Here is a 13835-nt window from a genome sequence, read left to right on the forward strand (position 1 = left end):
GTGGAGCGGCATGTCGGGGAGTGGAGTGGCATGTCGGAGAGTGGAAAGGAGTGGAGCGGCATGTCGGGGAGTGGAGAGGAGTGGAGCGGCATGTCGGGGAGTGGAGTGAAGTGGAGCGGCATGTCGGGGAGTGGAGAGCAGCGGAGCAGCATGTCGGGGAGTGGAGTGGAGTGAAGCGGAGCGGCAAGTCGGGGAGTGGAGTGAAGTGGAGCGGCATGTCGGGGAGTGGAGTGAAGCGGAGCGGCAAGGAGTGGAGCGGCATGTTGAGGAGTGGAGAGGAGTGGAGCTGCATGTCGGGAAGTGGAGAGGAGAAGAGCGGCATGTCGAGGAGTGGAGAGGAGTAAAGCGGCATGTCGGGGAGTAGAGCGGCATGCAGGGAAGTGGAGCAGCGTGCGGGGGAGTGGAGCAGCATGCAGGGGAGTGGAGCGGCATGCCGGGGGAGTGGAGCGCCATGCTGGGGAGTGGAGCGGCATGCCGGGGAGTGGAGTGGAGTGGCATGTCGGGTAGTGGAGTAGAGCGGCATGCCGGGGAGTGGAGTGGAGCGGCATGTCGGTGAGTGGAGAGGAGGGGAGCGGCATGTCGGGGAGTGGAGTGGCATGTCGGAGAGTGGAGAGGAGTGGAGCAGCATGTCGGGGAGTGGAGAGGAGTGGGGCGGCATGTCGGGGAGTGGAGTGAAGTGGAGCGGCATGTCGGGGAGTGGAGAGGAGCGGAGCGGCATGTCGGGGAGTGGAGTGAAGCGGAGCGGCATGTCGGGGAGTGGAGTGAAGCGGAGCGGCAAGGAGTGGAGCGGCATGTCGAGGAGTGGAGAGGAGTGGAGCTGCATGTCGGGGAGTGGAGAGGAGTGGAGCTGCATGTCGGGGAGTGGAGAGGAGTGGAGTGGCATGTCGGGGAGTGGAGAGGAGTAAAGCGGCATGTCGGGGAGTAGAGCGGCATGCAGGGGAGGCAGGCGGCATGCGGGGGAGTGGAGCAGCATGCAGGGGAGCGGAGCGGCATGCCGGGGGAGTGGAGCGGCATGCTGGGGAGTGGAGCGGCATGCCGGGGTGTGGAGTGGAGTGGCATGCCGGGTAGTGGAGTAGAGCGGCATGCCGGGGAGTGGAGTGGAGCGGCATGTCGGGAGTGGATTGGAGCGGCATGTCGGGGAATGGAGTGGAGCGGCATGTTGGGAGTGGAGTGGCATGTCGGGGAGTGGAGTGAAGTGGAGTGGCATGTCAGGGAGTGGGGTGAAATGGCATGTTGGGGAGTGGAGATGAGCGGCATGGCATGTCGGGGAGTGGAGAGGAGTAGAGCGGCATGTCGGGGAGTGGAGAGGAGTGGAGCGGCATGTTGGGGAGTGGAGTGAAGTGGACCGGCATGTCGGGGAGTGGAGTGGAGTGATATGTCAGGGAGTGGAGTGGAGCGGCATGTCGGGGAGTGGAGTAGAGTGGAGCAGCATGTCGGGGAGTGGAGAAGAGTAGAGCGGCATGTCGGGGAAAGGAGAGGAGTGGAGCGGCATGTCGGGGAATGGAGTGGAGCGTCGTGGAGCGGCATGTCGGGGAGTGGAATGAAGTGGAGCGGCATGTCAGGGAGTGGAGTGGAGCGAAGCGACTTGTCGGGGTGTGGAGTAGAGTGGAGCGGCATGCCGGGGAGTGGAGCGGGATGTCTGGGAGTGGAGCGGCATGTTGGGGAGTGGAGCGGCATGTGTGGGAGTGGAGTGGCATGTCTGGGAGTGGAGAGGAGTGGAGCAGCATGTCGTGGAGTAGAGCAGTATGTCAGGGAGTGGAGCGGCATGTCGGGGAGTGGAGTGAAGTGCAGCAGCATGTCGGGATGTGGAGAAGCATGTCAGGGAGTGGAGCGGCATGTCGGGGAGTGGAGCGGCATGTCGGGGAATGGAGCGGCATGTCAGGAAGTTGAGCGGCATGTCGGGGAGTTGAGCGGCATGTCGGGGAGTTGAGCGGCATGTCGAGGAGTTGAGCGGCATGTCGGGGAATGGAGCGGCATGTCGGGGAGTGGAGCGGCATGTCGGGGAGTGGAGCGGCATGTCGGGAGTGGAGCGGCATGTCAGGGAGTGGAGCGGCATGTTGGGGAGTGGAGTGAAGCGGCATGTTGGGGAGTGAAGCAGCATGTCGGGGAGTGGAGTGAAGCGGCATGTCGGGGAGTGAAGCGGCATGTCGGGGAGTGGAGTGAAGCGGCATGTCGGGGAGTGGAGTGGAGCAGTATGTCAGGAGTGGAGTGGAGCGGCATTTCAGGAGTGGAGTGGAGCGGCATGTTGGGGACTTGAGTGAAGTGGAGCGGCATGTCGGGGAGTGGAGTGATGTGGCATATCATGTCGGGGAGGGGAGAGGAGTGAAGCGGCATGTCGGGGAGTGGAGTGAAGTGGAGTGGCATATCGGGGAGTGGAGTGAAGTGGACCGGCATGTCGGGGAGTGGAGTGACATGTCGGGGAGTGGAGTGGAACGGCATGTCGGGGAGTGTAGTGGAGCGGCATGTTGGGGAGTGGAGAGGAGTGGAGCGGCATGCTGGAGAGTGGAGAGGAGTGGAGCAGCATGACAGGGAGTGGAGTGGCGTGGAGTGGAGCGGCATGTCGGGGAGTAGAACGGCATGTCGGGGAGTTGAGCGGCATCTCGGGGAGTGAAGAGGAGCGGCATGTCGGGGAGTGGAGTGAAGTGGCATGTTGTGGAGTGGAGTGGAGCTTCAAGACGGGGAGTGGAGTTGAGTGGAGCATCATGTCGGGAAGTGGAGTGGAGCGGCATGTTGGGGAGTGGAGTGAGTGGAGCGTCATGTCGGGAAGTGGAGAGGAGTGGAGCTGCATGTCGGGGAGTGGAGAGGAGTGGAGCTGCATGTCGGGGAGTGGAGAGGAGTGGAGCGGCATGTTGGGGAGTGGAGAGGAGTAAAGCGGCATGTCGGGGAGTAGAGCGGCATGCAGGGGAGGCAGGCGGCATGCGGGGGAGTGGAGCAGCATGCAGGGGAGCGGAGCGGCATGCCGGGGGAGTGGAGCGGCATGCTGGGGAGTGGAGCGGCATGCCGGGGTGTGGAGTGGAGTGGCATGCCGGGTAGTGGAGTAGAGCGGCATGCCGGGGAGTGGAGTGGAGCGGCATGTCGGGAGTGGATTGGAGCGGCATGTCGGGGAATGGAGTGGAGCGGCATGTTGGGAGTGGAGTGGCATGTCGGGGAGTGGAGTGAAGTGGAGTGGCATGTCAGGGAGTGGGGTGAAATGGCATGTTGGGGAGTGGAGATGAGCGGCATGGCATGTCGGGGAGTGGAGAGGAGTAGAGAGGAGTGGAGCGGCATGTTGGGGAGTGGAGTGAAGTGGACCGGCATGTCGGGGAGTGGAGTGGAGTGATATGTCAGGGAGTGGAGTGGAGCGGCATGTCGGGGAGTGGAGTAGAGTGGAGCAGCATGTCGGGGAGTGGAGAAGAGTAGAGCGGCATGTCGGGGAAAGGAGAGGAGTGGAGCGGCATGTCGGGGAATGGAGTGGAGCGTCGTGGAGCGGCATGTCGGGGAGTGGAATGAAGTGGAGCGGCATGTCAGGGAGTGGAGTGGAGCGAAGCGACTTGTCGGGGTGTGGATTAGAGTGGAGCGGCATGCCGGGGAGTGGAGCAGGATGTCTGGGAGTGGAGCGGCATGTTGGGGAGTGGAGCGGCATGTGTGGGAGTGGAGTGGCATGTCTGGGAGTGGAGAGGAGTGGAGCAGCATGTCGTGGAGTAGAGCAGTATGTCAGGGAGTGGAGCGGCATGTCGGGGAGTGGAGTGAAGTGCAGCAGCATGTCGGGATGTGGAGAAGCATGTCAGGGAGTGGAGCGGCATGTCGGGGAGTGGAGCGGCATGTCGGGGAATGGAGCGGCATGTCAGGAAGTTGAGCGGCATGTCGGGGAGTTGAGCGGCATGTCGGGGAGTTGAGCGGCATGTCGAGGAGTTGAGCGGCATGTCGGGGAATGGAGCGGCATGTCGGGGAGTGGAGCGGCATGTCGGGGAGTGGAGCGGCATGTCGGGAGTGGAGCGGCATGTCAGGGAGTGGAGCGGCATGTTGGGGAGTGGAGTGAAGCGGCATGTTGGGGAGTGAAGCAGCATGTCGGGGAGTGGAGTGAAGCGGCATGTCGGGGAGTGAAGCGGCATGTCGGGGAGTGGAGTGAAGCGGCATGTCGGGGAGTGGAGTGGAGCAGTATGTCAGGAGTGGAGTGGAGCGGCATTTCAGGAGTGGAGTGGAGCGGCATGTTGGGGACTTGAGTGAAGTGGAGCGGCATGTCGGGGAGTGGAGTGATGTGGCATATCATGTCGGGGAGGGGAGAGGAGTGAAGCGGCATGTCGGGGAGTGGAGTGAAGTGGAGTGGCATATCGGGGAGTGGAGTGAAGTGGACCGGCATGTCGGGGAGTGGAGTGACATGTCGGGGAGTGGAGTGGAACGGCATGTCGGGGAGTGTAGTGGAGCGGCATGTTGGGGAGTGGAGAGGAGTGGAGCGGCATGCTGGAGAGTGGAGAGGAGTGGAGCAGCATGACAGGGAGTGGAGTGGCGTGGAGTGGAGCGGCATGTCGGGGAGTAGAACGGCATGTCGGGGAGTGGAGCGGCATGTCGGGGAGTGAAGAGGAGCGGCATGTCGGGGAGTGGAGTGAAGTGGCATGTTGTGGAGTGGAGTGGAGCTTCAAGACGGGGAGTGGAGTTGAGTGGAGCATCATGTCGGGAAGTGGAGTGGAGCGGCATGTTGGGGAGTGGAGTGAGTGGAGCGTCATGTCGGGGAGTGGAGCGCCATGTTGGGGAGTGGAGCGGCATGTCGGGGAGTGGAGCGGCATGTCGGGGAGTGGAGTGAAGCGGCATGTGGGGGAGTGGAGGGGAGCGACATGTCGGGGAGTGGAGTGGAGCAGCATGTCGGTGAGTGGAGTGGAGCGGCATGTCGGTGAGTGGAGTGAAGCGGCATGTCGGGGAGTGGAGTGGAGCGGCATGTCGGGGAGTGGAGTGGAGCGGCATGTTAGGGAGTGGAGCGGCATGTTGGGGAGTAGAGTGAAGTGGAGGGGTATGTCGGGGAGTGGAGTGAAGCGGCGGGTCATGTCAGGGAGTGGAGTGAAGCTGCATGTCGGGGAGTGGAGTGAAGCAGCATGTCGGGAAGTGGAGTGAAGTGGCATGTCAGGGAGTGGAGTGAAGCAGCATGCCGGGGAGAGAGGTGAAGCGGCATGTCGGGGAGTGGAGTAAAGCAGCATGTCGGGAAGTGGAGTGAAGCGGCATGTCGGGGAGTGGAGTGAAGCGGCATGTCGAGGAGTTGAGTGAAGCAGCATGTCGGGGAGTGAAGTGGAGCGGCATGTCGGGGAGTGGAGAGGAGTAAAGCGTCATGTCGGGGAGTGGAGAGGAGTAAAGCGACATGTCTTGGAGTGGAATGGAGTGAAGAGGCATGTCGGGGAGTGGAGTGGAGCGGCATGTCGGGGTGTGGAGTGGGGTGGAGCTGCATGTCGGGGAGTGGAGTGAAGTGGCATGGCATGTCAGGGAGTGGAGTTGAGCGGCATGTCGGGGAGAGGAGTGGAGCGACATGTCAGGGAGGGGAGTGAAGCAACATGTCAGGGAGTGGAGTGGAGTGGCATGTCGGGAGTGGAGTGGAGCGGCATGTCGGGGAGTGGAGCGGCATGTCCGGGAGTGGAGCGGCATGTCGGGGAGTGGAGTGGAGTAGAGCGACATGTCGGGGAGTGGAGTGGAATGGAGCGGCATTTCGGAGAGTGGAGTGGAGCGGCATGTCGGGGAGTGGAGTGGAGCGGCATGTCGGGGAGTGGAGAGGAGTGGAGTGGCATGTCGGGGAGTGGAGTGGCATGTCGGAGAGTGGAGAGGAGTGGAGCGGCATGTCGGGGAGTGGAGAGGAGTGGAGCGGCATGTCGGGGAGTGGAGCGGCATGTCGGGGAGTGGAGAGGAGCGGAGCGGCATGTCGGGGAGTGGAGGGAAGCGGAGCGGCATGTCGGGGAGTGGAGTGAAGCGGAGCAGCATGTCAGGGAGTGGAGTGAAGTGGAGCGGCAAGGAGTGGAGCAGCATGTCGAGGAGTGGAGAGGAGTGGTGCTGCATGTCGGGGAGTGGAGTGAAGCGGCATGTCGTGGAGTGGAGAGGAGTGGAGCTGCATGTCGGGGAGTGGAGTGGAGCGGCATGTCGGGGAGTGGAGCGGCATGTTGGGGAGTGGAGCGGCATGTCGGGGAGTGGAGTGGAGCGGCATGTCGGGGAGTGGAGTGGAGCGGCATGTCGGGGAGTGAAGTGAAGTGGAGCAGCCTGTCAGGGAGTGGAGTGAAGTGGAACGGCGTGTCGGGGAGTGGAGAGGAGTGGAGCAGCATGTCGGGGAGTGGAGAGGAGTAGAGCGGCATGTCGGGGAGTGAAGCGGAGCGGCATGTCGGGGAGTGAAGAGGAGCGGCATGTCGGGGAGTAAAGCGGAGCGGCATGTCGGGAAGTGGAGTGGAGCGGCATTTTGGGGAGTGGAGTGGAGCGGCATGTCAGGGAGTGGAAGAGGAGTGGAGCGGCATGTCGGGGAGTGGAGAGGCATGTCGGAGAGTGGAAAGGAGTGGAGCGGCATGTTGGGGAGTGGAGAGGAGTGGAGCGGCATGTCGGGGAGTGGAGTGAAGTGGAGCGGCATGTCGGGGAGTCGAGAGGAGCGGAGCGGCATGTCGGGGAGTGGAGTGGAGTGAAGCGGAGCGGCAAGTCGGGGAGTGGAGTGAAGTGGAGCGGCATGTCGGGGAGTGGAGTGAAGCAGAGCGGCAAGGAGTGGAGCGGCATGTTGAGGAGTGGAGAGGAGTGGAGCTGCATGTCGGGGAGTGGAGAGGAGTGGAGCGGCATGTCGGGGAGTGGAGAGGAGGAAAGCGGCATGTCGGGGAGTAGAGTGGCATGCAGGGAAGTGGAGCGGCGTGCGGGGGAGTGGAGCAGCATGCAGGGGAGTGGAGAGGAGTAGAGCGGCATGTCGGGGAGTGAAGCGGAGCGGCATGTCGGGGAGTGAAGCGGAGCGGCATGTCGGGGAGTAAAGCGGAGCGGCATGTCGGGAAGTGGAGTGGAGCGGCATTTTGGGGAGTGGAGTGGAGCGGCATGTCAGGGAGTGGAAGAGGAGTGGAGCGGCATGTCGGGGAGTGGAGTGGCATGTCGGAGAGTGGAAAGGAGTGGAGCGGCATGTTGGGGAGTGGAGAGGAGTGGAGCGGCATGTCGGGGAGTGGAGTGAAGTGGAGCGGCATGTCGGGGAGTGGAGAGGAGCAGAGCGGCATGTCGGGGAGTGGAGTGGAGTGAAGCGGAGCGGCAAGTCGGGGAGTGGAGTGAAGTGGAGCGGCATGTCGGGGAGTGGAGTGAAGCGGAGCGGCAAGGAGTGGAGCGGCATGTTGAGGAGTGGAGAGGAGTGGAGCTGCATGTCGGGGAGTGGAGAGGAGTGGAGCGGCATGTCGGGGAGTGGAGAGGAGTAAAGCGGCATGTCAGGGAGTAGAGCAGCATGCAGGGAAGTGGAGCGGCGTGTGGGGGAGTGGAGCAGCATGCAGGGGAGTGGAGCGGAATGCCGGGGGAGTGGAGCGGCATGCTGGGAAGCGGAGCGGCATGCCGGGGGAGTGGAGCGGCATGCTGGGGAGTGGAGCGGCATGCCGGGTGTGGAGTGGAGTGGCATGCCGGGTAGTGGAGTAGAGCGGCATGCCGGGGAGTGGAGTGGAGTGGCATGTCGGGAGTGGAGTGGAGCGGCATGTCGGGGAATGGAGTGGAGCGGCATGTTGGGAGTGGAGTGGAGTGGCATGTCGGGGAGTGGAGTGAAGTGGAGTGGCATGTCGTGGAGTGGAGTGAAGCTGCATGTCGGGGAGTGGAGTGAAGCGGCATGTCGGGGAGTAGAGTGAAGCGGCATGTCGGGGAGTAGAGTGAAGCGGCATGTTGGGGAGTAGAGTGAAGCGGCATGTTGGGGAGTGGAGTGAAGCGGCATGTCGGGGAGTGAGGTGAAGCGGCATGTCGGGGAGTGGAGTGAAGCGGCATGTCAGGGAGTGGAGTGAAGCGACATGTTGGGGAGTGAAGCGGCTTGTTGGGGAGTGGAGTGAAGCGGCATGTCGGGGAGTGAAGCGGCATGTCGGGGGTGGAGTGAAGCGGCATGTCAGGGAGTGGAGTGGAGCAGTATGTCGGGAGTGGAGTGGAGCGGCATGTCGGGATTGAAGTGGAGCGGCATGTCGGGGACTGGAGTGAAGTGGAGTGGCATATCGGGGAGTGGAATGATGTGGCATGGCATGTCAGGGAGTGGAGTGGAGCGGCATGTTGGGGAGTGGAGTGGAGTGGCATTTCGGGGAGTGGAGTGGAGCGGCATGTCGGGGAGTGGAGCGGCATGTTGGGGAGTAGAGTGAAGTGGAGGGGTATGTCGGGGAGTGGAGTGAAGTGGCGGGTCATGTCGGGGAGTGGAGTGAAGCTGCATGTCGGGGAGTGGAGTGAAGCAGCATGTCGGGGAGTGGAGTGAAGTGGCATGTCAGGGAGTGGAGTGAAGCGGCATGTCGGGGAGTGAGGTGAAGCAGCATGTCGGGGAGTGGAGTAAAGCGGCATGTTGGGGAGTGGAGTGAAGCGGCATGTCGGGGAGTGAGGTGAAGCGGCATGTCGGGGAGTGGAGTGAATCGGCATGTCAAGGAGTGGAGTGAAGCGGCATGTCAGGGAGTGGAGTGAAGCGACATGTTGGGGAGTGAAGCGGCTTGTTGGGGAGTGGAGTGAAGCGGCATGTCGGGGAGTGAAGCGGCATGTCGGGGAGTGGAGTGAAGCGGCATGTCGGGGAGTGGAGTGGAGCAGTATGTCGGGAGTGGAGTGGAGCGGCATGTCGGGATTGAAGTGGAGCGGCATGTCAGGGACTGGAGTGAAGTGGAGTGGCATATCGGGGAGTGGAATGATGTGGCATGGCATGTCGGGGAGTGGAGTGGAGTGGAGCGGCATGTCGGGGAGTGGAGTGGAGTGGCATTTCTGGGAGTGGAGTGGAGCGGCATGTCGGGGAGTGGAGCGGCATGTTGGGGAGTAGAGTGAAGTGGAGGGGTATGTCGGGGAGTGGAGTGAAGTGGCGGGTCATGTCGGGGAGTGGAGTGAAGCTGCATGTCGGGGAGTGGAGTGAAGCAGCATGTCGGGGAGTGGAGTGAAGTGGCATGTCAGGGAGTGGAGTGAAGCGGCATGTCGGGGAGTGAGGTGAAGCAGCATGTCAGGGAGTGGAGTAAAGCAGCATGTCGGGGAGTGGAGTGAAGCGGCAGGTCGGGAGTGGAGTGAAGCGGCATGTCGAGGGGTTGAGTGAAGTGGAGCGGCATGTCGGGAGTGGAGTGAAGTGAAGCGGCATGTCAGGGAGTCAAGTGGAACGGCATGTCGGGGAGTGGAGAGGAGTAAAGCGGCATGTCGGGAGTGGAATGGAGTGAAGAGGCATGTCGGGGTGTGGAGTGAAGTGGAGCTGCATGTCGGGGAGTGAAGTGGCATGGCATTTCGGGGAGTGGAGTTGAGCGGCATGTCGGGGAGAAGAGTGGAGCAACATGTCGGGGAGTGGAGTGGAGCAACACATTGGGGAGTGGAGTGGAGCAGCATGTAGTGGAGTGGAGTTGAGCGGCATGTCAGGAGTGGAGTGGAGCGGCATGTCGGGGAGTGGAGCGGCATGTCAAGGAGTGGAGCGGCATTTCGGGGAGTGGAGTGGAGTAGAGCGACATGTCGGGGAGTGGAGTAGAGCGACATGTCAAGGAGTGGAGTGGAGTGGCATGTCGGGAGTGGAGTGGAGCGGCATGTCGGGGAGTGGAGCGTCATGTCAGGGAGTGGAGCGGCATGTCGGGGAGCTGAGCGGCATGTTGGGGAGTGGAGTGGGGCAGCATGTCGGGGAGTGGAGTGGAGCGGCATGTCGGGGAGTGGAGTGGAGTGGAGCGGCATGTCGGGGAGTGGAGTGGAGCGGCGTGGCATGTCGAGGAGTGGAGAGGAGTAAAGCAGCATGTCGGGAGTGGAATGGAGTAAAGCAGCATGTCGGGGAGTGGAGTGAAGCGGAGAAGCATGTCGGGGAGTGGAGTGGAGTGGCATATCGGGGTGTGGAACGGCATGTCGGGGAGTGGAGCGGCATGTCCGGGAGTGGAGTCAAGCGGAGGGGTATGTCGGGGAGTGGAGTGAAGCGGCGGGTCATGTCGGGGAGTGGAGTGAAGCTGCATGTCGGGGAGTGGAGTGAAGCGGCATGTCGGGGTGTAGAGTGAAGCGGCATGTCGGGGAGTGGAGTGAAGCGGCATGTCAAGGAGTGGAGTGAAGCGACATGTCGGGGAGTTGAGTGAAGCGGCATGTCGGGGAGTTGAGTGAAGTGGAGCGGCATGCCGGGGAGTGGAGTGAAGTGGAGCGGCATGTCGGGGAGTGAAGTGGAATGGCATGTCGGTTAGTGGAGAGGAGTAAAGCGGTATGTCGGGGAGTGGAATGGAGTGAAGAGGCATGTCAGGGAGTGGAGTGGAGCGGCATGTTGGGAGTGGAGTGGAGCGGCATGTTGGGAGTGGAGTGGAGCGGCATGTCGGGGAATGGAGTGAAGTGGAGCTGCATGTCGGGGAGTGGAGTGAAGTGGCATGGCATGTCGGGGAGTGGAGTTGAGCGGCATGTCGGAGAGAGGAGTGGAGCGACATGTCGGGGAGTGGAGCAACATGTCGGGGAGTGGAGTGGAGCGGCATGTCGGGGAGTGGAGTGGAGTGGCATGTCGGGGAGTGGAGCGGCATGTCGGGGAGTGGAGCGGCATGTCGGAGAGTGGTGCGGCATGTCCGGGAGTGGAGTGGAGCGGCATGTCAGGGAGTGGAGTGGAGCGGCATGTCGGGAGTGGAGCGGCATGTCAGGGAGTGGAGCGGCATGTCGGGGAGTGGAGTGGAGCGGCATGTCGGGGAGTGGAGTGGAGTGGAGCGGCATGTCGGGGAGTGGAGTGGAGTGGAGCGGCATGTCGGGGAGTGAAGTGAAGTGGAGCAGCATGTCAGGGAGTGGAGTGAAGTGGAACGGCATGTCGGGGAGTGGAGAGGAGTGGAACGGCATGTCGGGGAGTGGAGAGGAGTGGAGCGGCATGTCGGGGAGTGGAGCGGCATGTCGGGGAGTGGAGAGGAGCGGAGCGGCATGTCGGGGAGTGGAGGGAAGCAGAGCGGCATGTCGGGGAGTGGAGTGAAGCGGAGCAGCATGTCAGGGAGTGGAGTGAAGTGGAGCGGTAAGGAGTGGAGCAGCATGTCGAGGAGTGGAGAGGAGTGGTGCTGCATGTCGGGGAGTGGAGTGAAGCGGCATGTCGTGGAGTGGAGAGGAGTGGAGCTGCATGTCGGGGAGTGGAGTGGAGCGGCATATCGGGGGAGTGGAGCGGCATGTCGGGGAGTGGAGCGGCATGTTGGGGAGTGAAGTGGAGCGGCATGTCTGGGAGTGGAGTGGAGCGGCATGTCGGGGAGTGGAGTGGAGTGGAGCGGCATGTCGGGGAGTGAAGTGAAGTGGAGCAGCATGTCAGGGAGTGGAGTGAAGTGGAACGGCATGTCGGGGAGTGGAGAGGAGTGGAGCAGCATGTTGGGGAGTGGAGAGGAGTAGAGCGGCATGTCGTGGAGGGGAGCGGCATGTCGGGGAGTGGAGCGGCATGTCGGGGAGTGAAGTGGAGCGGCATGTCGGGGAGTGGAGTGGAGCGGCATGTCGGGGAGTGGAGTGGAGTGGAGCGGCATGTCGGGGAGTGAAGTGAAGTGGAGCAGCATGTCAGGGAGTGGAGTGAAGTGGAACGGCATGTCGGGGAGTGGAGAGGAGTGGAGCAGCATGTCGGGGAGTGGAGAGGAGTAGAGCGGCATGTCGTGCAGTGAAGCGGAGCGGCATGTCGGGGAGTGAAGCGGAGCGGCATGTCGGGGAGTAAATCGGAGCGGCATGTCGGGAAGTGGAGTGGAGCGGCATTTTGGGGAGTGGAGTGGAGCGGCATGTCAGGGAGTGGAGAGGAGTGGAACGGCATGTCGGGGAGTGGAGAGGAGTGGAGCTGCATGTCGGGGAGTGGAGTAGAGCGGCATGTCGGGGAGTGGAGCGGCATGTCGGGGAGTGGAGCGGCATGTCGGGGAGTGAAGTGGAGTGGCATGTCGGGGAGTGGAGTGGAGCGGCATATTGGGGAGTGGAGTGGAGTGGAGCGGCATGTCGGGGAGTGAAGTGAAGTGGAGCAGCATGTCAGGGAGTGGAGTGAAGTGGAACGGCATGTCGGGGAGTGGAGAGGAGTGGAGCAGCATGTCGGGGAGTGGAGAGGAGTAGATGGGCATGTTGGGCAGTGAAGCGGAGCGGCATGTCGGGGAGTGAAGCGGAGCGGCATGCCGGGGAGTAAAGCGGAGCGGCATGTCGGGAAATGGAGTGGAGCGGCATTTTGGGGAGTGGATTGGAGCGGCATGTCAGGGAGTGGAGAGGAGTGGAGCGGCATGTCGGGGAGTGGAGTGGCATGTCGGAGAGTGGAAAGGAGTGGAGCGGCATGTCGGGGAGTGGAGAGGAGTGGAGCGGTGTTAGACCTGGCACCTTGGCGTGAGTCTCCCTTCCTCTTTTTGTCGCTGTGCCTCATGTGTTTTTATGGTGTTGGCCGCTCAGCGCGCTGTGCCACTGCCAACCAGTGTCGCGGTGCGAGTGCTCCCTATGTAAATTGTATATGTTGGTTGGATTCCATGATTGGATTGGTTGATTTACTGTCAGACCCCAGTAAAGTGCGCCAGGGGCGCCAGGGCATGTAAATGCGAACACCGCTGGTGGGCTTGCAGCACTGGTTGTGCCACCCACAGGAGCGGCCGGTAAAATATGTCTGAGGTCTGCCACCGCAGAACCTGCGTGCAGTCTGGTACTGACATGCTGACCGGCAAGTGCCCACACTTGCCAGTCCCTAAAACCTTCCCTTAGCTGCATGTTAGTCACCCCTCTGGTAGGCCCACGGGCAGGGTGCGTTGTAAGCCTAAGGTAGGACAAGCCCGGATGCGTGGCATGTCCTAGTAGTGAATTACCGCCATCTTGTTGTTCACTACTGCAAGGCTACCCTGTTCTCATAGGCCAGTATGGGCGGCCTGGATTATTACACCCTATGATCCTAACCGACCCAGGGAACATGGTAGAAGATCGAGTTTAGTATGCCTGAACTCGGAATAATAAGGTACATCTTTTCGCAAGGTTTATTTTAATATTCCGGGTTTGCAAATGCCGCTTTTAGAAAGTCGGCCTTTGCTTGCCTAAACATTTCAGCCGCCTCTGCGTGATGTGTATCTGATGTCTGGCTGGTGTGAGTGACAGGGCTGGGGGAACCCAGATGGGCAGGGCCAGGTAGCCTGGTATGAATAGGACGATCGACAGGTAGATGGGTGGGAGGAGTGCTCCTAGGTTCTGAATAGGACAGTGCTCCACTACCTCGATGCCGGCTCCACCCCCTGTGGAGCGTCTGATGACTCTGCCCTGCACTCTGAAAGAAGAAGCCTGCATCACGTAAACAAAGTGCTCAGAAACCGGACTGAACTAGGCAAGGGCCCCCCTGGCCTGGGAGAACAAAAGATTTGTGGTATAAATGGAGGAGCCCTGCTCCTAAGAAACTAGATCCGCTTTTGACCAAGAAGAATCTCTGCCTGAGGAGGAGGCACCGGGAAAGCTGTAGGAGGAAGACTGTCCCTATCCTGGGGGATTGGCCTGCAGTGGTGACCTTGCTGCCAAAGGAGAGAAGAGAAACTGTTGCTGAAAACTTTACTTTACTTTTACTTTCAAGACTTGTGCTTTTCCAAAACGATCTCCAAGGGCTTGGAACTGAGCTTGCCCCCTGAACTGAGCCCCAGGACTATTGGGCTCTACCTGATCTTCACTCGCCTGCTGCTGGACTGTGGTGTCCTTTCCCTCGCCGGAGCTGTGACCCTCGTGCCCAGTCCCTCCCTGAGCCGTGACCAGGACTGCTTAGCCGCCCCCGCCTTGGGAAGAGCCTCGCT

Source organism: Triturus cristatus, chromosome 1_1, assembly GCF_964204655.1.
Source record: "Triturus cristatus chromosome 1_1, aTriCri1.1, whole genome shotgun sequence".
NCBI lineage: Eukaryota > Metazoa > Chordata > Amphibia > Caudata > Salamandridae > Triturus > Triturus cristatus.